Source organism: Amblyomma maculatum, chromosome 10, assembly GCF_055883805.1.
Source record: "Amblyomma maculatum isolate TAMU_Amacu chromosome 10, ASM5588380v1, whole genome shotgun sequence".
Lineage (NCBI taxonomy): Eukaryota > Metazoa > Arthropoda > Arachnida > Ixodida > Ixodidae > Amblyomma > Amblyomma maculatum.
Window position 1 is genome coordinate 67308199 of NC_139353.1, and position 25164 is coordinate 67333362.

Sequence of the window (25164 nt, forward strand, 5' to 3'; positions counted from 1 at the left end):
ACTTCAGTAAAGCGTATAGCCTAGGAATTATTCAAAGACATTTTAAGCGCTGCCCCACTAGCTCCTCTAAACTTGTCCACAGAACCATCCATAGACCTCCATAGCCTCCCTGTCGCCCTGTCAGCTAAGATAAATTTGGACTGCGAGACCGGCACCAGAATGCGCCGACCACACTCCGCTGTCTCATTTGCTGCCGCTTCAAGCCAGGCTTTTAAGTAAAGAGGCGTTAGGCAGCGGGACACTGCTCAGAATGATATTTTAGTTAAGGTAGGGCGTAAGTGATAGCGGCCCGCATCTCCAAACGAGCGTCGCCAGCAGCGTCAATATGCGCTATGTTGCACTTAGCAATGTTTTCATAGCGCTGTGCATCATGACGACTGTCGGAGATATGTTTCACGGGAAATGTGTCAATAACACAGGAGTATAGTATTCTTGAATGCATGCTGCGGATAAGATACTCTATCACCTATTTTTATATCTCGGTTACCGATATATAGGAAGCTTTTGCTGTCCCACTAAAATTCAATATATTTAAATTTAGTGCTATCGGATCACAGAACTGTAAAATTTCTCCCCTTGCAACACGTAAACGCTGCGTTCAAATGTATAACTTTGAAATTACAGCTTCTTGTCTCTACCATGTGCATCTCCTACGTGTGGTTTCTTGGGGTGCGTTAGCTAAGTCCAGTAGCACAGTGATTTTTTGTAACATGTTCAGGTGTTACAAAGCCAACCATAAAAAATTTGTACATTTTTTTTTATCTCCTGATTAGTCGAATGAGCGGCCAGTTTTCCCCCAAATAAGATGTCGTCGTTTCCGCTTCTTCTTGGCTCACTGCATAGGCTTTACTTCTCACTGTTGAAGGATGTGGACCTAAAAACCATTTAGCTCATGTAAGGTAGCCACACCTGCCAGTAGTCAGTGTTAATAGGATGGGTATGGGAGACGACGTTTTTTCATTGTATGTAATGAGTAGGTTGTTCATGGTGGTTATACAGGATTATAAACGAATACAGGTTGATTTCTCGCGGATTAATTGCGGCGCGTTTGCCTCTGAAATGTAATAGTACTTAAAGTCATTTGTCATGCGTTAAGAAAATATCGCATGTCAAATTATTGAAGCCAGCGAGTCGATGCGTTATTTTGAAGTCGTGGGCATAGCTATAGTACGCAAAACGTTTACAAAATTCTCAACTTTCACCACAAAGCGTTCCAACATGCGTCCTTCTGGAATAATATATAACTACTATCAAGGTTTCGGGTAATCAACCATGCGGAATAGAATAGGCATCAAATTAGATTTTCAGAGCTTAAATATCTATGCCAAGTCTATTGATTCGACTGTTAAACAGGATTGCTCGTTAAACCGATTCGTGACACTATAATTCTCGCCTTTACCGATATATTGTACCGGTCAGTGACCAGACGACAAAGTTCCTTCACACGGGCGTTGTAAGAGTGGCATATAATTAAATATGAAAAATGCCGGATACTTTTTTTTTTTTCAAACAAAATTTATAATCGTCGATTGGGACGCTTCACAATGTCTGAATTGTGCGTACTAATATAAATGTGAAAATTGGAAATGGCCTCTAGTCTTGGATATAGAGTCTACTGCTATGCTTCTGGGCCTAGTACATGCAGCAGTGTTGGTGGCAATTGCGGCTGGACTTCAGAGGTCTGAGGTCGGTGGTGACCATAAAGACACAGCTGAGTATGATATAAAAAAGGTAACATATTTGTATTCGCCCTCAATGTGTGTGATTCTGTTGATGATCGATGTGCACCCGGCCAGTTTTCTTACAGTATATAGGAGTTTCGAGCAAACAACATTGAATGCTCGATGACAAAGCATAATGGCAAGAGAGGATGAAAACTTGAACATTTAGCGAATTTGCTTAGCCTCTGCTGTTAGGCCTCTTCGTTTCGAAACACGCCACTCACTGCATTGCCACCTATCGGATAGAGTGCTAATACCCCTAAACATATGGCCTATCGTACTCCTGAAAAAAAGGCTACCAAAAAATCCTCACTAGGGCAATGAAATATTACTGGTAAATGTGCGAAAACTGATTAGAGACTACGCATATTGTGAAAACTGTGAGAAATAAATTCACACAGGGCTTCTTAGGGAACAGAACATTAGGTTATCATGTAAAACACGACGCATAAAAATGCCCTTAGGCTTTAAATCAATCAAGAATAGGTTTGTCCTCAGCATTAACAGAAATTCTGCTTTTCTGCTCGTAAATATTTTGGGCTCGTGAGTGGTCTCCTGAACATGTTTTGCAACCAATAGCTACCATTTTTATAGAACGTTTTCACAAATATGACGTTTAAAGCATGCATAAGTATTTTGTATACTCTATGCTCTGATTCATAATTTAGAAGTATGAAAAATTCGATGGTTTCTTCAGAACCCTAAGAGTGACATATTCAATGGCTAGGGTCTCAGCTACAGTACAATTAGATAGAAACATGTCGCAAATATATAATTAACGTTTTTTTTCCTGCAGTTAAATGTTAAACCTTCATTTTGCTGTCTCTACAGACAGAGTAAGGACATTTTCAGGTTTCAATTTTTTTTAGACGCGCCTTGCAATCGAATACAATAATCTGAAGACCGAAGAAAATGCCGTCTACATCTTGCGTCGCCTTACAGTTATAGTTATAATCTGATGAATTTCAATATACTCTGGCCGTGAAACCACCCAAACATATTTCTATAGGAGCATAATAAACCCTTTATATAAAGGCGTGGGGAAACGAAGTCTCCATGGAAGGTTTTTATTTAGTTATAATTTACGTTGAAATTCATTATATGTTAATTTCACATTGCAGTAGCTACATTACGTTTCTGACCGATCTAAGAACAGGATGGAATACCGAATTAACGGTTCGTCTCCACGCATCAAATCACTACATTTATCTCTCCTACCATGGCAGCACTTGCAGCTTCAATCAATGGTGCTTGCGACTAACACAATCTACTGGAGGATTTATAGGCACCCTTCGCATCTAAGTAGCGGCGGCGAGCGCATTTCTAACCTGAAGCCGTAAGCAGAAGACGGTGCCCGCTGTTCTTTGAAGTGCTGTGCGCGTCGTCAAGAATGAGCTCTACTCCTCTTTCTCGATCACAAATGCCACATAAAAAACGTCGGACACACTGCTGTGTTGGCTGTAGCAATACTTACAAGAATTGTCAAGCATTAAGATGTCCCAACGCTGGCAGACAAGGACAATAGGCCGAGGGTCAGCGCAGTTGTGTGTGTCCCTCTTCCTTTTGTCCTAGTCTGCCAGCGCTGCGACACCATATTGTTTGACAGCCACCCCCAACTAGCCCAGCAGCATACCCTACATAGATGAATTTACCTTATGGAACAAAATGATACGACTTTCTAACGAGGCATTAGGGGACGGAATGACAGCAGTGTTGAATATGCCTTGTTCGTCGCGAAAAGTAAGTTAAAGGTCCTTTTTTTTCGAACTTCATTCTGTAGAAGTAGGCACTTGTTGAAGTCTTATAATGCGCTAAAGATACTTTTCTTTGCATCTGCCACGGATGCTGCACATTCATTATTTTGGACAAAGGCGCCATAGATCGTTACTGCATGCGGGAAGCCGAGTATGCTGTATATTTGTTTTATGCTTATAGCTGCAGTGAAGATGGCACGGATTGAGTGCCTTAGGCGAAATCTAAGATATCCTGCAGCCTATTCGTTTGAAACGCAAAATCAAACTTAAAAAGGCACCAAAGTATTTTCCCTTAAATCAAAAAACGAGCGAAATTCCCCCAAAGCATGAAAACTACAACGCAGATGTCAAACAAACCAGCAAAGACCGTAGCATAGTGGGCGTACACTGCGAGACGTTCCAACGTAATAATGGCTTAAAGTAGCATTGTGGTGCCCACAGAGCCCTGCTTATGTCGGAGACCTTGCTGAAATCATAGCAAGCGCAAGGAAACAAAACTGTACCCAGTATCCCTCCCCTCCCATATACATGCACGGGCTACATTCGGTAACCCGGCGTGTGACCAACCGTGGGATAAAAAAGTAGCCTGCAACTCCCCTGCATCCTGCCTCCTTTCATTTCGCCGTCCGCAGCTCGCCTGCTTAAGAGAATAGATCCAACAGCAGCGACTACCAACGTTCCTTTAGTTCCTCTTTGATTATTTTTAATAAACCACCTCCGCCACCAAAAAGAACTCGCTTGCTGTTACACGTGATGAAGGAACTGAGTAGGTTCCGAAATGTCGTGTGTAAATTCTTCCCTTTTTTCAAGCCGTTCCTGTATATGACACTTTGCGGTTATCTGGGCCAGTCAGCATGCTAAAAGCCAGCAGATGAATATATTTCTTCTTTTAATTTGACGGTTTTCGATGGCGCAGTGACGCTTGTCTGCGCGACGCACCGGGCTTTTACGTGGGCCTCCCCCATCACACGAAATTACCTCCTTCACATTGTGTACATGGCCTGATAAAACTTTGTTCTTTTTCTGATATTTGCCCCTCGAAATAACTTTGCAACCGCATTAAGAGATTCAGATCCCGCGTCTACAATCAACGGCACACTTTCATGTTAGGGACGAGGAACCGGCCTCGCGGAGGGCTGAACACAGCCTCTATGGTGGCGGCGCCCAGTAGTTACAGGGTGCCTATGCTACTCCAAAATGGTTTTGGGCATTTCAATACTAATAAGTTAAAGTTTTAAAAGTCAAAGCAATGATAGATATTTCAGTGGGCTCCCTGTGGCGCAAGCGTTGATACGTACACAGCTTCAAGCTCTCAAAAACCCGGATGATCATTTTAAAATAGCGCTCGCCCTGACCATTTCCACCTCTACTTTTTTTGTGGTGAAGTAGGGCAGCACTTCCCCAGTGAAAAAAAACCCCATAAAACCTACGTGGACTGTGGCATTGTTTACGCGGACAGAATATATTTACAGCAATTCACTTTTCTTGCATTTATAGCCCAGAGCACATGCTCACCAAGAGGGAAAATCACTAAGCCAGGCCAAACCGAGGACTAATGCATCCGACTCTGGTCGTGGAAATGAAGGAAGCAATACTAGTAGTATACAATTTATAATAGGTTCCTAATGCATGAAGATTCTGCACCCAATATTTCACGACTTAGATGAAAAAGAAGTTTGAGAACCCGTATACCTGCTTAATATATTCCACATGTTAAAAGCTCATGATGAGATTCTGATATCTATTAAAATGGAAAGAGTTCAATCCTGTAGCACGTTTAGCTTAGTCATTTGCCTAAACACTGAGAGGACATGTGTGAGCAAACAAGGAAAGTAAACTCTAAAATTGATAATAAAGGTTTAGCTTTTCTTCTCCAAAAACTGCTAAGTGAAATTTAGATAATGAACCTGTCCAATTTTTGCAGCCTATTTTATTTTTTGGTAATTTTTTTGACACTTCTGCCTCAACTAGGCTCTGACTCGGCGAACATATTCATTGAATATTTCTTGTAAAAGGCATTGCTATCGCTGAATAGACCAAAATTAAAATATGTTTTCTTAAGGAGTGTCAATTATATACTAGGCTTTACTAACCATCTGTGTGTTACGGTATTTCTACTATCCCAAACATTAGACAGAATCACAACAATGCAGTCTGCATTTCCAATAAAAGCGGCAATAAAACCTTCACAAATTACATTTTTTGCAATGTTATTTGCAGATGTTCCTAAACGTGAACATTTAGTATGTAAGGGCATTCATTTGGAAACGGGAGCATCGAAAAAGATTTATTCAATTTACAAACCAAAATTTCTGGATGAGCATAGTTTTCACTGAGATTTAAGGAATATTTTTTACTACATCGCACATTTCTCTTTGAACAATCAACTTACTCACAGATCGACACCTAAAAGGCTGGAAGGTTTTTACTGCCATGAAAAATATTTCCAATCGCTTTTCTGCGTAAATTCTAAACACTTGATCAGAACTATCGTCCCTCGACCTCTTTTACCGGCTATTATGCGGTAGTAGATATAAAGGCTAAAAGCAATCAATTTTCTGCGCAAATAATTATTTTGCGTTGCTTTGAACATTTCTATATCACTGTGCTAGATTATGTCACTCTTATATCAGTTACATTGATGCTAAAATAACCAGACTTAATGGGCATAAACGACTGTCTAATTATTCTGAACACATTTTAATACGACCATTTTTCCGTGACATCATTTGTTCAACAGAATGCAAAAGATGGTTTGCGAAGGAATTTAGCTCGAACAACAATCAGATGGAAACCACTATACGTCGGCCACATCATCGCGATCTTAATCAACAAGAGGCAGTGTACTGGCGAAGACTGCAGACAGGAACATTCCCAAACCTGCATATTCTTAGCAAGATTTACCCGTCGCAATTACGGGACACCTGTCCGTGGTGTGGTAGCAAACCTTCGTTATTCCATATCACGTGGGAATGTAGTAATATTGATAGATTTCGCAGAAACCCGAGTGCAGAACAGTTGAAGAGCCGGCTCTCCAGCGGCCATCTGGGTTACCAACTAGGTCTGATCTAGCACGCCCAGCGAGCAGCGAAGCTCAGTGGAGCTCTAAAATAGGGGCACCGACCCTGTGAGAAGAAAGATGGACCTCTTCTTTCTTGTCTGCTACTAGCACACGACCTTTCTAGAGAAATCAATGTCTTTCGTATCCTATCCTATATATTTGTGTTCATTTTTCAGTTCCTGACAACATGTGAACCAGTCTGGACGGTGTATTCGACGTGGAAAAATTATTCTTCCTGCAAAGTCGACTTCATGTGGAAAGGGCAATCCAAATCAATTTCTTTCAACAGATCATATTACCTAGATAAAAGAAGGTAGCTATCTTCTTCTCAAACAACCTCCTGTTTTATTCTAAGGTACATTCTTTCGCTTTTAAAAGGTACAATACGCGCCTTCAGGGACGGTTTTATCACAGCAAAGAGATCGCTGGATATAACTCTATGGTGATTGGCGACACAGGTAAGCTCTTTGTATATATTCTATTAAATGTCTTGCTTTTAACACTGGTAGAGCACCCACTGGATGGGTGTTTGCTCTGGCTTTAAATGTTTCTGAAGTTAGTGTTTAACTGAATAATGTCAGAGACCACTGATATTTCAGCGTTGAGACTTGAGTTTCTGGTGATCTCAGCATTTGTATTGGCCCTCATTATGGCTCATTATTTTATATTTTGTATGTAGAATGTACATGTTAGTGTACGCTTTAGGTTTTTCCTCTGAGAAAACGATCTGCCAGAAAATAGTTTGAATACTATCAGCGACTGATCTGCTCACCGTATCTAGAAGAGGTTATTACTCTTACCTGCTTCTGATTTGAACTCCCGCCATTAGTGTAAATTTCGCTCAGAATTAGTCGGCCAGCTATTCTTCGTAGCCGTCCCTCCCCATCCAGATCATTTAGTGAGCTTTACTTTCTGCCGCGCCTAACTACAATTAGCATAGATGAGAACTGGGCTCTGGACAGTTGTTTAGGACGTAGTCGGCAGTCTGAAATTGCCTTGAATTGATCTACGAAAATAGTATCCCTTACTCAAAAAGAAATAACAGATTAGTTACAAAATAAGCAGCTTGTTCATGCATATACAAATATTTTACAGAAGCATTTTATTCATTGAGTCATACAAATCTTTTAGATTAAATGGAAACCTGCGACGTCCGCGGAAGAGCGTTAGATCTAATGAAATCATACCTCATCCATAGAACGCAGTCAGTAGACATTAAAGTTTTTTTGATTTCAGTAGAGAACATTTATGGAAACGTCCCACAGGAAAGCATATTGAATCCGCTTTTATATTTTATTTAGGTAAATAATATCGTGTACTGTGAAGCTGACAGTAAATTTGTACCCTGCTTTGATGATACTACAGTGTTCATATTCGGGAAAGCATAAGGTAATACTGAAAAGTCAAGTAGAAACGTTGATGCAAAATACACATGTGTGGAAGCAAATTTTCTGAAGATTAATCCTAAACAAACTAAACTAGTATTCCACTTACCCAACGGGAAGGTAATGTCTAGGTCACTCAGTATAGATTGAAGCCATGATCCTGTGGAGTAGTAGATTCAGTCAAATTCTTTGGTGTGATATTTTGAAAGCTTTTGACTCAGAATGATTATTTCAGTTATATCAAAGTAAAATATCTTCAGCTTTTGGATTTATATCGCTCCTACGCGCTATTCATGTTCTTAAAATTAGCCTATTTGTTTTATGCTCTTTAGATATCTCTTCGCAATACTGCACAACAATTGGGTACCACTGGTATCACGAATTTTGCCAAGTTCCGTCTTCTCTAAAAAAGGAGTGTTGAGATGCATTTGCTGGTTGGGAATTATATATGTTTGTGAGGAAAGATGCCGCTGGCCTGAATCACTGCAACGTGGAAAAAAACGGGCAGGACCTCTATCAGCAATACTAGCATTTAGTCCTGTCTCCACGTCTAACTTCAATGAAATAAAAGGCTGACTTATTGATGTACAGCTGTTCTTAAAACATAGGGTTCTAATAATGAATCGCCCAAGTTTTAACTTCTCGCCTTTTTAATAATAATGAATGCTTCTTAAAAAGCAGAGTGTCAAACGAAGAACTCATTTCTGTACCTGTGGACGTTTTTTGATAAACAATTTGATGTTTAAAAAAAGACACAACTTGTCCATTTTCTTTGCCCAGTGTTTCTGCGCTGTTCTGTAATATAGGATATATGATGAAAACTCACAACTGCAAATGTATCGCTTCCTTTGCACCGGAAAAACCCACCGTTTGTTAAACTGTAATGCGCACAATAATACCGTCAATATAGAAAAACGCTATTATTGTCTGATAGAAAACAATTCGTGTTTCGTCTATATTCCAGAAATACTGACATCCCACACGCTACCTCCCTCTTTCGCACAACGGAGGCAATGGGGCACAGTGTATAGGCAGTCTAGATTCTGTACAAAAAGAAACGTTATTTTTTTTTTCAGTCCAGTCGCAGCATATATTGCACAAGAGAACTAGCTGCCCGAAAGAGGGCAGTAGGCTTTGTAGAATATTAGCGGAGGCAGCCATGCCACATTAGGTTTTTACGCGCTGTCACACATATATGGTAGTGTTTTGGCCATTGGTCATGGCCCCATTCAAAGTGCCTAAAGTTTGGAGCCTTCAAGTAAATGTATGGAGTTAATATAAAGTTCGAAGTACGGCACATGCGCCGTTCGAAGAGTGCTTTGAATGTATGTGCTTATTAGTTTTGATACAATATTCTACTAATCCTTCTTCTTTTTTCTGTTTGAGGAAGATGAGGACTACGAATGGGACGAGATATTGTTTCAGAATGATGACGGCACCTGCGCAGTGGTTCAGGTGGGACTAATCTTTGTAGGTACGTAAGTAATTGCACCATGATACAGCACAAACTCTCTAAAATTAGTCGCAGACATTCTTTTGTTGTTATACAAAGTTGTAAGTTTATTTCACGTATTTCATAGATTATTTTGAGGTAGTGCTCATATTTCCAAATATAGGGACATAGGCGGGGAGATGGTATCCAGTCCGGCGCTGCTGCTTCGTATTTAACTCTATAAGGAAACATATACATTTAATGAAATCATACGAAATGGAATAGAATCGAAAACGGTAGAAAAAAATGATTTTTTTTATTATATGAGGCTTAGTTGCAGTTATTTGTAGTAAGAACGAAATCAACAACCTAAAGAGAAAATAGAAAAACATTAAGGTGGAAATATAGTAAAAAGGGAATCGACTGCGCTAGCCGCCTTATGATAGGGCACCCGGCCAAATATCCTATATTTTAATTATTTTGCACTCAAAAATTCGAAAAGCATCAGCTCATAGAACATCAAGAACCATCAAGTTAGAGCACTGAACAAGGGTAGAGGGGAAGCCTCAGTTCGCAAGTTGAGCCAACGTTTGGACAAGTGGACTTGTCTTCGTCTGGCCCAGACGAAGACAAGTCCACTTGTCCAAACGTTGGCTCGACGTGCGAACTGAAGCTCCCCCATCTACCTTTGTTCAGTGCTCTTTCATATCGTGTAGCCATCTTCTTTTCATTGATCTACTTTGGACTCTCAAGAATCGTGAAGAAACGACAAATCGGTGGTGTACTGTATAGATGTTTCCACAACAAGTGCGTAATCAGAAACTTACGATGTGCGTATGTGCCGTCACACTAATGACTAAAATTAAAAAAAAAACGATTTTAGATCAGGTAGGTGTTTCTTACAGGTGAATACAAAGCGGAAGCGGATATCAATACGGACGGCTACAATAAAAAAATAAATTATCTCTCGTAAAGAATATCGGTTCCCGTCACAGCACCCGCATTGCACAAGGGCAGCCCGTGATGTAAACTCTGCAATAATCATCAATTTCGACGCAACCAATCTGATGAAAACACTAGAAAATGTCACGTGGAAGTGAAATTTCCATCCGCCGGAAATTGAGTACATAAATGTTTACAGCAAATACGCCTTCTGTTTTTGTATATTCCCCTCGCCGGAAACCGATAGAGTTCTTTGTAAGGCGCTTCTAGAATTTGCATGACCAGTTTTAAATACCTAATTGCCTACATTGTTTGCACAGTGACATCATCAACGAATGACACAAAACTGACTTAGATTTAAGATTTGGCTAAAAGCGCGCATATGTAACCGCCTGAAACTGTTTTCGCGATAATTCCTCATGCATCAAGAAAGGTGTCGTTGTTAAAATTCTCGAATTTTTGTAGAGACACGATTTCTTTGTGTGAAAACACGAAAACACAATTTCTCCTTAATATGCGCTTGCTTGCTTTTTGGACACCAGAAGGGAGGTATCAAGACCTTATCGTTATAAGGCGACGAGAGTTTCCGAGTTTGTTCGTCTTGGTTGCAACACGTAGCGGATTGGATTTGATGTTTCGTCTGCGTTTATGTAACGACATCCTGCAGTGTGTTTACAGATGTAATCATTACTCATGATGTAGGCATAACCACTCCGCTTCCCAATATTATTCGATGAATTTTATTGCCGCAATGACAGCACACACTCGAAACAGACGATAGCAAGTTCCACGTAATTTCTGTTCGTTGTCCAGCCACTCACTTGAAACAACCACAATTCATGGGCTAAGTGCTGCGCGACCTCACTTCGCACAGTTGCCTAGCTTTGAACCGTAATACTGACCATTATTTCAATGAAATCCGTCTGTATTCTGGCGCTCCACTACTCCCACATAAGGAATGCCATCAATTGTTAACAACCACAAAAACGTCTTCTACCGCCACAAAAATGACAGACAGACTTCCGTGTAACGGGGGTATTAATGCTTACACAATACTACTATATTTATTTATTGCCCAGAAGTTGTAAAATACTACAGCGCATAAAGGACATATATTGATTACTGAAAGCATGCAAGTAGTTCGCTTGGATGTGAACCAGTTCGCATGCTCTGTCAAGGTTATTGATTTCAAATAAATTCTTTTATACAAGAGAAGAATAGTCCCCAGGCGTAACAGCTTTTATTTTGTTGTTAAGTATTGTGGCTACTTTTCCTGCGTTACGTTGGAAATTGCTTAAAACGTGCAGCCTGCATATCACTACTGTGCACTGAGCGGCAGCCGAGGATGCGTGCCGGCCAGCGCCTAATACCTCGGCTCTTTTCTCCGAGAAAAACCGTTCATTTCGGTGCCACGCAGGCCTACTAGATTGTTGAGTATGCCGGTGTCTCCGTTTCGTGACAGTGTTTCTATTGTGAATGTTAACTTATGTAATATACGCCAAAATATAGGCTTCACACACCAAACCCCAGTTCTATCTCTTAATCCTTAATATTGCACATAGCATTTCGGTATATAGAAAGTCCTATGTTTTTTGCTTAGCTTTGTCTCCAAGAAATGCTTGAAGAAAACCTAAACTCAGGTGGCCTTTTGCTTTTTTATTGCACTGGAAATATTTGGGCTGCTTTTTATAAAAACTTTTATTGCAAATTTTCTTTCTTCTAAGTAGGTTTACATGCTTAAAAAGATTGATCCCTAAGAATTTCGCATTGGGGCTAAAAGGTGTTTTAAAAACCAGATAACAATAAAGTTAACCCACAGATAAATGTCAATCTCGTCATTCCCCGAACATAAGCGGCGAATCTATTGTAACGAAATTTTGAAACATAATAAACTGAGATATATATAAAGTATATAACAAATAGTACAATATCACTTGTTTTAATCGGTTGTACCGCAATCAGTGCATAGCTTGTAGTTATAAATCGTTCCCACTTTCTTCTTTTATTTATAACCTAAAACTTTTAGTGTTACGTTTATTCTTCAGTAAAATAAAACGAAACTTCTCTTAAAGATGTTAAAAACATGCAAAACATGCCAGCTGTATACGTTTATCATCCCTGTGCTCGATTACGTGCGAGCCTATGCGCGGCGCGAATGGCTGGGATAGACTGCAGACTGTTAAGCAAATATGAAAATTTCTTTAAACAACGTAGTGACGTAAAATGAGCTAACAACCAAACTAAGATAGACTGCTGGGTAACACTCCTGCCATCGACCACTGAGCAGAAAAAAGCGGAATTCGGCCTTCGCGCTCCATGAACAGTATGGTTGAAAATTTTCCTCCCTGACATTTGTGGGAAATCTGCCGAAGCACCGTTTCTTGCGAGGAGCGTATTGTATACTGCTGTTTTGATTTTTTTGAAACTCTACTATTAGGATTATATAAAAGTCCCTCTAGTAGCCCGTGAGCCGAATGCAAATCAATGAATACCCGCTGAATATTATATATGCGTATAAAAGTTCTCTTTTATAAAGTTTTTTTTTTCTATGTGGCCCATTGTTGAATGACACGAGTTTTAAACTTTGCCGATTTCCTTTTTTCTTTTTGCCCCCGAGAAGGCATTCATAGTGTAACAAATAAACACTCTAACAAGGAACTGGGTGAACTAGTGTGGTTATATATAGTTAACGTCTACAACAGCGATGTCTGGTTGCGTTGTTTTACTTAGGAATTGCCGTTATTATTCGCTAAATAAAGACGTGCAGCACCAATGTACCTAAGCTATAGACAGCCCTGTTCCGACAACAGAATAGAAGGCGGTAATCGGGGGCTCGACGTTAAGTGGTAACACTTCTGTTATCAGCAACTTTATCGCAGGGCACACTTGAACTGGGCTGTTCAATTCACACAAGCCCACATTTTCGCACATTAAGTCGCCGTGCTGGGCTTATGGCACTTACCGATTGGAGACTTGGCTCTCGCACGTGCTCGTAAAACATTGGAAGGATATACAGGTTTTATCCTCGATTAATATCTTGAATTTTTCTCATTTCAGAGTCATACTGGTACGAGCTTAGAGTCAAGAATTCTTCTATTGCAAAAGGAATGGATGCAAGCTGTTTGCGTGATTTTATCTTGCGCGCAGATACATTCAAAACAGTCTATAGAGAAACTTGTCAAGAAGTACTCAAAGAAGACATTCCACTTTATGAAATCTCAGGCTCATTCTCTGTTAATTTCAAAATTGAGATGTCAAAGCTTAACTTTAGCTTTATTAAACCGTTTATTGAAATTGCCAGCAGGTTAAAGGGAATAAAGGGTGGGAATGGGACATTATAATATAGATAGGTATTATTATATTTCACACAAATCAACCCGTCTCACATATTTATGCACCGACATCCAGCGTTCAACACCACTGAACTTTAGATTGCTGGTCATCTATCAGCTCGTGATATTTTCGAGCCGCCGCTTTTACTGGGGAAGAAATCTCGAATAGGTTAATGACACCGTTAACTGTTTCTACTTTCTTAAAGCCGCGTGTTTCTTGAAGGGTGATTTATTCAGCATGTGCAGTGAATATGAATAAAATATTCTCTAATATTTTGGACACTAAAAGCGCACAATCTCTACAATTCATTTTTGTGTTGTCACCATGCAAGTTTGCAGAAGGGTATTTTTCTACTAAAGAACGCTTCATGTCACGCGGAATTAATATCCTGTGAAATATCCCCGTAACAGCATTATAGTCTATAAGACTCAGGGAGTGATAGCTAGTAATACGTAGTGGCAGGCTTGTTGGTTCATCATTCAGAGGACAACAACACAGGTGTGTTGCCATACAACTGCTGTCTATACAAACCAGTTGAATACATAGAAAACGATGTTGTTAGTCAGTGCCCGTGTCTGCGTCTGTCTCTTGTTGCGACAGTGTTGCTACTGCACTGTGTTCCTCAGAGCTATGCCTAGCCCAATGATCATCAGTTAATGAAGTGATTTAGATGGAGCTTAGTAACGCTTAAGAAAACGCGATATCATTGTCGGGATCCCCATCTCACAACAGGACAAGCTTCAATAGCGACCGCAGAAAAATCTGGAGAACCGAGCTAGCAATGAGCCCAGGGTTTGCAAATTGTGATATGTTAATATTTATTACCATTCCAGCCATACCACGTGTGCAGCCGACATCCTCTATACTTACCCTGTAAGATAACAAGTGAATTTTGTTCATCAAGGTAGTCTTGATCGCTGTCAAAGCACTGAAAATCATGGAAGCAACTCTATTCTGTCTTCCATTCCAAATTTAGCCGTGCCAGATTCATGTATTCAAAGAGCTTGATTTGCACGCACGAGGTAAAGTAAATAAATGGTTATGTAGCGGCTATTTCAACCTTCATTACCTTTTGAATCTGGTAAAATAAATTCATATTATGTTTATGATGTGTAAATAATATAATATAGCCTTAAATTTGGATTATAGGCTAAAAGGAACCAATGCGAACCTAAACATTGTTGGAAGTACTCGGGGAACGCAATAGAAATCTTTCAACTTCCGTAGAAAAACATTGCAAGCGCTTTCATCCTGGCAGTATCTTTACCAGAGTTTAGAGATAACAGGCGCTTAAGATTTAAAATAAAGATATGCAGTGATCGCCAGCAACACTACCTGGAAATCATCAAATGCCTTCAGAATCTCAGTTTTTCTGCCTTACTATTGTGCAGAAATAAATATTTTTCGTTCTGTCTTTTGATTCAATGTAATTGTGAAGTTGGCAAAAAGTTTTCAATTCATGAAGCCAAATGTGTATCATCTTTACGAGCAGTAGAAAGTGCCTACATCATGCATATAAGCTCTTGTGACCAAAGCGTTTGCGCGCCGTGGCAATGCTGCTTTAACCCTAGTTTTCTGAAACAATAGCTTGTTAGTTTGGCTGAGATGGGACTCTCCCTTTGTTTGACTCCTTTTACTGTGAGTGCGTATCCGTGCAGACTATTCTGTGGTCATAAAAATGTAAAGTACTGTTATAAGTACAGTAACGTTTGCGTGACCTCTGTTGCTCGCGGAAAACTGAATACCAAGCTGCGAAATAGCCGAAACTTGAAATGAAAATCTCGTGACACCAAAGTGGCTTAAGTATAAACAATATAATTCTGCTGAAACAGGTCACAGTTTGGAAAAGACCACCTCTGATAGTTTGTTCGAAAGCCGACCAGAACGGAAACATATACTCGCGCTTTGCTAATTGACACAATCAAGCCCTCAAAAATAATATAAGAGAAAACATACAGTGTCCGAAAAAATTAACATAATGCGGATTAATGGTCTGCTTGAAGTGAAAATCACAAGAAGAATAAGATTGGGATGGAGAGCATTTGGCAAGCACTCGCAGATTATGAGTAGCAGCTTGCCGGTATCGCTCAAGAGGAAAGTATACAACAGTTGCATCTTACCTGTACTCCCCTATGAGGCTGAAACGTGGAGGCTAACCAAGAGAGTTCTACTTAAGTTGAGGACAACCCGGTGGGCTATGGAACGAAAAATGGTAGGGGTAACATTAGGAGATAGGAAGCGTGCAGAGTGGGTCAGAGAAATAACTCAAGTTACCGACATTCTAGTGGAAATTAAGAAGAAGAAATGGACTTGGGCAGGACATGTAATGCGAAGAGAGGATAACCGATGGTCGCTTAGGGTAACAATCTGGATTCCAAGGGAAGGAAAGCGTAGCAGGGGGCGGCAGAAAGTTAGGTGGGCGGATGAGATTAAGAAGTTCGCAGTGGTCAAGTGGATAAAGCCAGCACAGTAACGGGTCAAGTGGAGAAATATGGGAGAGACCTTCGCCCTGCAGTGGGTATAGTCATGCTGCTGCTGATGATGATGATGATGAAGTTTAAACAAATTCTTACTGGAAGTTAGTGACTTAAATAAAGCTATGTAATAAATCACTTCCAAAAAAAAATAGAAAGTTGTATCCTGGACAATGCTCTGAGCAAAGATAAAGGAAGACTGGTTTAGATTGCAAGAAAACACTGCAACAGAGGCAGGGAATGTATTGCATAATGCAGCTTTCCACTCTGGAAGATTGATATAAAAACAGTTCTCAGAACTGAATGGTAACTGGAACCAGTCAGTCAGTGCTAGTTTTTGCTACCAATTTAGAAGTCTTTGTTCACACAATATTCTCGAAACAAGAGAAACGGCTCATGGTGATGGTTGTCAGGGCCATCATAAGCTTTTTTGTAAATGTTTGAGTCTGCAATATTGGCTTTCCATCAAGTATGGTAATCCGTCTGAACCAAAATGTACCAGTAGCACCCTCACGCAGTGCTGCGGTTAGGGCCCTCGACTACTGTGCCTGGGGATGCGGGATCTAATTCCGACAGCAGTGGTGACTTTTCGATGGAGGCGAAAAGCAAGGCGCCATATTTCTGTACAATGTTGAGCGCAGGTTGAACAGCCCCCTGTGGTTTATACTTCCACAGCCCTCCACAACAGCATCTTATAGCTTAGAAGGTTTTGTGTTGAATCCAATAAATAAACCACAACCTACCAGTTGCAACTCTAGCAATCCAGAACACATGTAGAAATAAAGGAGGTGGATGAAAACTGAGCCTGCATAGAAGTTGATCAGCGGAGACGACCCTTTGTAGCCATTCATACCTCATGTCACGCTCAACCATCTTTGTCGTCCTGGCTTTGACTGGTCATGTTGAACATACTGCAGGCTCTCTGACGTCAAATGAGACGATAAGGCACATAACCTGAGGTGTTCTAGGGATGGGCAGAGCCGCAGGCCACGCTCGTAGCTATAGAATGACACACAAGGCATAGCAAATGGGTCAGGCTGCTTATTGGGAGTTGGCATGTTGCTCCGCGATTACAACATCCGCGTGCTCCGACATCGTGGCGTCGACTTTCCTCCTCCATTGCAAACACTGTCTATAAAGGTGAGTGGGTAGGGTGGAGGGCCGCCTGTCGCTCGCTCCCCCCCCCCCCTTCTCCACAATAACTCCGAGGGTAAGAAGCCAGGAGCGGAAGGATGAAGCTCCCCTTGAGAAAGATGAGGAGGGTGTTCGCCGCGTCTTGCGGGCAAAGGGAAGTCGAACCCCTTCCCTTCTCCCCCAGAATATACCTGGCGGAAATTTACCCACTTAAAAATGCAACGTTTATTATACTCTCCTATTTCTCACGTTCCTTAAATTGTTGCGCATTGCTCCTCAACATTTATTTGGTTTATTTGGATGGAGCAGCACGACCACCCGATGTAGCCATGTAAGTAATCCTGTTTATCGCACCTCCTCTGGGCGGCGCATAAGTTTACAAGCACAGCAGGTCTAGAAAAGTGTGTCTTATCCCATATCTTCGCATCACTGGCTTGATGGTGTTGACTTGATGCAATATTTCATCCAGAAAAGTTAGAATATTTAATAAATTTACCAAACCAGAGCACAGTGAGAATGGCATGTCTGAACAATAAGTGCAGTGGCAATTCATTACCAATGAATTGCATAGGTCACACTGACGTGTTTTATGATTTCCACACTCTGTGTTAGCAATACGTCACCAGTCCAGCCCAAGGTTTTCCCCCTTTCTTGCATATCACTCGGCAGTGATGACATTCGAAATCGACAATATAGGAGCTGCAAGCTCCTGCACGTTCTGGTATAGTTCTCCTTTCAAGCTTTTAATTAAGACAGGAAGCCGCTTTTCCAAAGCTATGAGACAAACACGAGCATACACCTTTAGGTTCTTGCATACGTTTTTTGCGTTTGCATTCGGGGAAACGGAGCTGAATCGGCGTTGATTTCCTGTTCGGAGTAGCATTTTATACCAATGTAGTCGTACTGCACCACATCTTGTTTCAATAAACTATAACTTGTGGCAGGTGTATGAACTTGGAGACAGAGCATCTTTTTCGAAACAATTTATTAGTTCTCTCAGGTTACAAAATGTTGTTCGGAAAAGATGATGAGTAATCGCAAATGCAATGACGCCCGCTATACCTGCTAGCGGGTAATGTTCCATCAAAGTTTTGAGCACTAAACAGTGGCGGCTCATCATCACTTCCAGATGTTACATGTTCGTCGGCACTTGTTCAAATGTCATCATCGAGACCGCTGTACTGGACTTCTGTGAATTCATTCAAAATGTCTTTCTCGTGCTGTACTTTACTATTGTCATCACTGCGGTAGGTAAGGGCTCATCATCAGTACATTGTTCCCGACACGGAGGAGTGGATATTTGGGACAATTGGTACATATTTGTAGAGACTAAAACCAGCGGAAGAGCGCAGACAGAGAGGTACACAGGAAAATGTTGGACTAAAACTGAGTTCTTTTCTAAGACATTCACGCCCATATATACCCTTCAGCATTAAGGAACGCCTGCTCACATGAGACGAAAAAAATAATAGCTTGGTGAATAAAATACCTATTGAACACGCAAATTTATTTATGACTGTTTCAAGCAACATAAGAACTGACACATTTTATCAAACTAAGTCACTGACACAGTTCTCTTCATTTTACGATAAGGTGCCCTTCCCGGATTTCCTGATGGCTCTTGTTTTACCCCGCCAAAGAATGGTGCTGTCCTAAAGAAATGGGCTGCATGTTTAGCTTCAAGCAGCGTAATGGCACATTTGCCCTCCTTCTTAGAAAGTACAGATCTTTCATGTTCTCAAATTCTGGCATTTAGGCAACGGCCCGTCTATCGGACAACCATATCTTTCCCGCATGCTAAAGTTATACTACACAAAACGTCTGCAATCCTGGGAACAAATCTTGTGTCATAGTTTACAGTGCACTGTTAATTTTGGTTTTCCTTACAAATGCTCCTTCACAGAATAGCCGATATACGTGGGGCGGGAAAACAAACGTGAATACCTCGACAATTGGCAAACTTTTATATGTGTGTTGAAGCATGTGTACTTATAGCTTGACTTCACAGTTTGTTTTTTATTTCTTGTATGTCAGTTCTATTTGTTTCGCCCTGAGTGTCCTCAGCAGTGGTTCGGATATCTATTTGATTACTTGCATGAAGAACTGTGCTTTTATTTAACCCTACATTGTGGCAGAAAGCTTTCTTGTATAATGTAAGACCATCTCTTCTCCAAGCCGTTCTTGAGAAACAGGTTCGCTGCACTCCTTTTGGCGCACGTTGAGTGGCATGAGCTGTATGGTAGCAAACTTTTCTTTGTAAGTAGAGTGTAGGTTTGGCATCGGCACAGGAAAGGTGTCTGTTGTCTTTGAAAGTTCAAACAATGTCTAAAACCTCATAGTATTGAAGTTTGGCATTTGATGTGTGGGTATAGAAGCTTTAGAACTTGACCTTTGTTGTCCAAAATGTTGGAGGCTACATCCAGCAGACTGTAATTTGATGTGGCTTCCAGAAGTACTAAAACGTCACCAACATACCAGACGACTAGTCATACAGGTCATTTCTAATCTTTCTTTTATTAATGTGTCAAAGCGGCGAAATAAATGTTGTTAACTTTAGCAGTACACTAAGGCTACACATATCCTGTTCCCACAAACACGTCACCATTGAAGTCAGTCATCATCGAAGACAGGTAGGCCTAAAAGAAGTTTTCAAAAAGAAACTACAGAGCATTCACACAGGACTTGGAAATGACCTAGGCCAGATTCTTTGATGAGGTTCAGCACTGCCTAAAATAGCGGATCGTGGGGCACATACTGGTAAAGCACATCGATTCGAATAGAGATAGCTGAGCTTGATCCTTGAAACCGTTTCCTGAACACCCATGTTATATACATATTGATTTTCACTGCAAATGACTTACCTGGTTTCCAGATAGAAACCCAGTTTTTAGAAACAGTCCAATGACTTTTCGCCCCGATCTCCGCTCTCTGATGATAGTTCTCTGCAGACATCAAGCTTTGAGAAATGTTGCTTTGAAAATCACAGTGAGATTGTCGACCGAACAGAAATTCAAATGTTCTTTCAAGCCCCTAAAGATTAATCGGGTAGAGAATGTTCATAGCTTAGCTGTAGCTTTTGGTGGCCTTTTTTAAGTCTTGAAAAAATTCATTTCTACAACGACAATCAATTTTTTATTACTTACCTTATTTGTCATAACAACAAAACTTCCTTCCTTGTCAGACTGCAGCAGTGTTACACCTTCAGCCAGGAAGTAGTCGAGGATAGAAAACAAGAATACGAAGAAAACCTTTATTACATTACTGCCCTGTTCTTTTTCTTTGAGCTAGGCCCGCAGAACGCAGTCATCTCTCTGAAATATAGTTCTTATACTACTTTGGAGATGTGTCTGTGTTTTGGTATTCTACGACTATCAGCTAGTGTCCTGCAACGTGGGTTGCTATTATCATAATCAGACTGCCTGTACTTACCGCAGGGTGAAGGCATCTCCTATATTCCTCCACTAACCCAGTCCTGTGCTAGCTGCATCCACTTGTACACTGCGAACTTTTTTAACCTCATCTCCCCACCTAACATTCTACCGCCCACTGCTGCACTTTTCTTTCCTTAGAACCCAGTTTGTTACCCTAAGCGACCATCGGTTATCCTCTCTTCACATTATATGTACTCTATGCGAATGTCTTCTTGTTTTCTGCTAGAATGTCGGTAAATTGAGTTATTCATCTCATCCACTCTGCACGCTTACTATGTTAAACGTTACAGTTGCCATTTTTCAATCCATAGCCCTCTGCGGTGTCCTTAACTTAAGTAAATCATCTTCATTAGCTTTCACGTTCAAGCCCCATAGGTGACTACAGATCAGATGCAACTGTTGCATACTTTCCTTTTGCTGGGCTATATTTTGTTCTTTTTCGAAGAATTCATTGTAAGTGTTTCAAATATTTGCCCTGTGCATATAAATACCAGTTCTATTATACACTGGAGGCCTCTTTGTTCCTGCGAGGAGGGGACGTACTTTATTCAACCACCACTCTGTAACTTGAGCAGCAAAATCAGCAGTGCTTGTAAGGCGCTTGAATGCTGTAAGATCATTTTCTTTTGAGGTGCAGCATAACCGCAGCTAGTCAGGGAACCATCGAACTTGTGTCCAATATTATCATTTCAAGATATGGCAAATGCGTTTCCAGTGAACTACAGAGGTATTTGACAGGCCAATAAGTTAGTAATTTCCGCTGGAGGGCACTCGGTTTTCAAAGGGCTCTCATTTCACGGGCTTTGCATGATGTAAATACAATGGTACTTATCAAGCGGAGCTTGACGCAGCGGAGTTTGCGAAGGAAAAACCTGCCAAATAAACACAATCATAATTCAGTCGAACGCGTGGAGTGCTTATATTTGTATATTTGTAGAATTAAAACCAGCGGAAGGGCACAGACACAAAGAGGTGCACGATAAAATGGTTACAAAGAACTAAATGTTTTTCTTACACTTTCATGCTCATATATATCCTTCAAATATGAACGAACGCATGAGCAAATGACATGAAAATAAAAAGCTAAAAAATAGCAATAACGAGGAAAATTAAATGACAGTCACAGCACGCTTTAAATATGGGTACTATAATGAGATTAATAATTCTAATGCTTTATCAAGGTCGAGGCCTGTCAGTGACACAATCCTCTTCATTTTCATGTAATACGCCTCCAAGATTTCGCATTGACTCTGCTTTAGCCCTCCCCAAAATGGTGCATGCATGAAGACGTGATCTCCTAACCTTGTGCCTCAAAATGTCTGCTTAAAATGCTTGTGCAGATGCTGCCTTCACTGTTTGTATCAGGCACACAGTCTGGATAGTGTATATATACGTGTTATCAAGTTACGCAGTTTGCTATGGAACTTGTGGATGCACATGCTGTGTTAGCCTGTCAAATACTGCCCTTTTCAAAGCAACAATACGTGAACCGGAACTATATTTTCTCCGAAAATGTGAAATTAGTGTACAAGGCTAGCAGTTGCCTTCCTCTGCAGCTTCCATGCTGTTCTCTGGTCGCGTTTCTTTTTCCAAACATTCACGGTAAATCTCATTTCACCACACTTTCTTGTTATGGAGGTGATTACGTTTCTACTTCTGCATGTACATACATAGGTATACATGAAGCAAGTATGCTTCCTTACTCGTCTACTCCCATGAGCCTTGGAGTCCGTGAGGATTTACTTGTACGATACCTGTTTTCGGTAATTATTAAATTTGACGGCCAATGAATCAGTGGAATTTCAAAACTGCAGAAGGAATCGTATGAATCTGAGACTTTTGATAGCAAATTTTAAAGCTGACACAGCTGAAGGCTGGCAATGACTTACCTTATTCTATTAAAACGTTTGCTGCGTTCAAAGTTCGATTCATTGGGACGGATATTGCGTCCATATATGAAAAAGAGCACTTACTTTTAAAAATTTTGCTTTGCAGCTAGTTGATACAGCTTGAGTAAATGTTTGACTTTGTGATTCCTGTACATTCGCAAATAACATGTGTCCCTGTAGTTCTGTACACTGCAGTCTTTCTTATATAGATTGTTTTTGCTCGATTGCTTTCGCCGCAGAATAAATAGGGGCTCCTTTATGGACAAACTGTCAGCGATATGACATCATCATTGCAATGTTGTACCAGCGTTTGTGAGTTCAGACACCGCTTATGTACTACGCAGAATGATCGGTAGGAAACGATCTGCATTATTTATCCTCTGCACCGTGTAATATGCCTATCATTTACCGCAGCTCCTTATAATAAATAGAACTGAAATAGCATGAAGAAATATCTCGTTTTTGTTTCTACCTACACATGTATCATGCCATTCTCTCCTTCATCCTTTGTTATCCCAGATAATGGCGCTGTGGATAATATAATAAATAAGTGGCCTCCGACTTCGTCCACCAAATAGAAGTTTGAACCAATCAAGCCCTACTGAAATAATGTCTACGTTGAAATAGTATTATCTCTTTTGATGTAATATTAGCGCACACTTTAATCTGTTATCACCTGGTGTTTTCTGCTACAGGCGTTAAGTCCAAGGTGGCAAGCTCAAAGGCGAAAGTGTCTTAAGCAGGTGAATGACGCCATCATTCTATCATATTTTGAGCGCAAACTGTAACCTATTCTTGCGTTATGTTCACAGGCGCATGCTTTCTGTCCGAGGTGCTGATCTTGGAGATACGTGCATTAGGTGTTTACAAAAATCAAAGTTAATACTTTTCAATCCTGATCAGTACCAGCTTTAATCTAACCTTGTCTTGTGTTTACTAGCGCAGCACTTTGCGAGGCGGAAGCGTAAGTGCCTCGGCTGAATATGTCTGTGACAATTACTGACATCGCTATTCGCTAAGTTGAAAATGTTCTTGTCTCATCTCTATTGCCACAGGCCTTCCCTCAAAGGTGGCAGGCGTTGAGGGATCAACTGTCCTAAGTATATGAATGGCGCTACCGTAGCATCGCAGTTTTAGCCTAAAATGTAATCTAATCTTGTCTCATGTTTACTTGCGCAGGAATTTGTTTCGAGAAGGTGACATTGGAGGGGATACTGGCATCAAATATTTAAAAGCATGACAGTGACTATCACTCTGTTTTTGTTACTGCAAGCTGTCATCCAGTACTTTCTCGTCTTAAAAGCATAGGCCTTCGCTTCATGGCGCCAGAAAGCTAAGTGTCCATAGCATGTAGGCGAATGGGGACTAGAGCTGGGAACGGGCTCGAGCCGCTCGGATCCCTTCTTCCTCGGGCTCGGGTCGGGTCCGGGCCAAGATATATTTGTCTCGAGCGGGCCAGGCAAGGCTAGACACCACGAACACAAACGCATGCAACCTTTGCGAAAGTGGAAATACGACCATACTGCGATAAGTGTCTAGAATGCACAGCATTTTCCCGCGTGTTCACCACGCAAGAAATTCCGAGTTTTCGCGGTGTCGACCCGCTTTCCTCCCCGCCTCCTCGCCGCAAACGGGCATTTGTTGGCCATCAGTGACCGATCATCAGTGACCGCTTGTGGGCTATTTAGCTTCAAGTTTCGCATCTCCGCTTTGGTAATATCGGCGCTGATGTTTAGGTATCCGTTTCAAGATTCGTACCGCATTGTCGCCTATCTAATTCTTTTTTGTGGCTTCTACTTCGGCATGGCCTCGTTTGAAGCGGCACACAGCTAAAAGAATAAAAGAATCTGCGGTGCAAGAGTTTCCTCCTTTTCCTTGTTGCGAAAAGTTCACGTGAAAGGCTCACGGTGAGCCAGGCGAGCTCACCGAGTACTTGACCACAAAACCAACTACTTGTTTAAGTTCTGAGCTAGCACACTTTTAGAGAAGAAAACAAGCTGCTTGTCGAACATTTGCTTGAAACTTGAAAGAACGTATCAGTGATCGCAGCCACAAGTTTTAGCACCGAAAGAAACTTCAATGCTACCTTCGGGTTATCCAGGAGCGCCGTAAATGCTCCAATTCAATGCATAACTTGTTGCTTTTGCACCAAAAGATAATTTTACGTACGTGCTGTGGCTCTAAATATTGAGCAATTTTTTTTATTTCAAACGTTAGAACTCAACATTCCAAGATCTTGAAGGCACTTATCATCCTGAAACTATTATTTTATTTTTCATAGCTTCAACTGCAATTATAGCATGACAGGTCGTGCTGAGCCCGAGCTTTAACTTTGAACACCGGGCTATGCCGGGCTCAGTCCTTTTCAGAGTCGGGCCGTGCTCGGGCTCAAAATTTTGGCCCGTGCACACCTCTGATGGGGACTACAACTGTATACTAGTTTTAGCGCGAACTGTAATCCAATGTCTTATCATAAAACCTGACATAGCCCTCCCGTCTTCGATGGTGACCTTCGAGACAACAGCATTAGATAGATAAATAAGAGGATGACATCTTCTATAATTACAGCCTTGTAAATGCAAACTAACCCAAACTTGTCTCGTGTTTA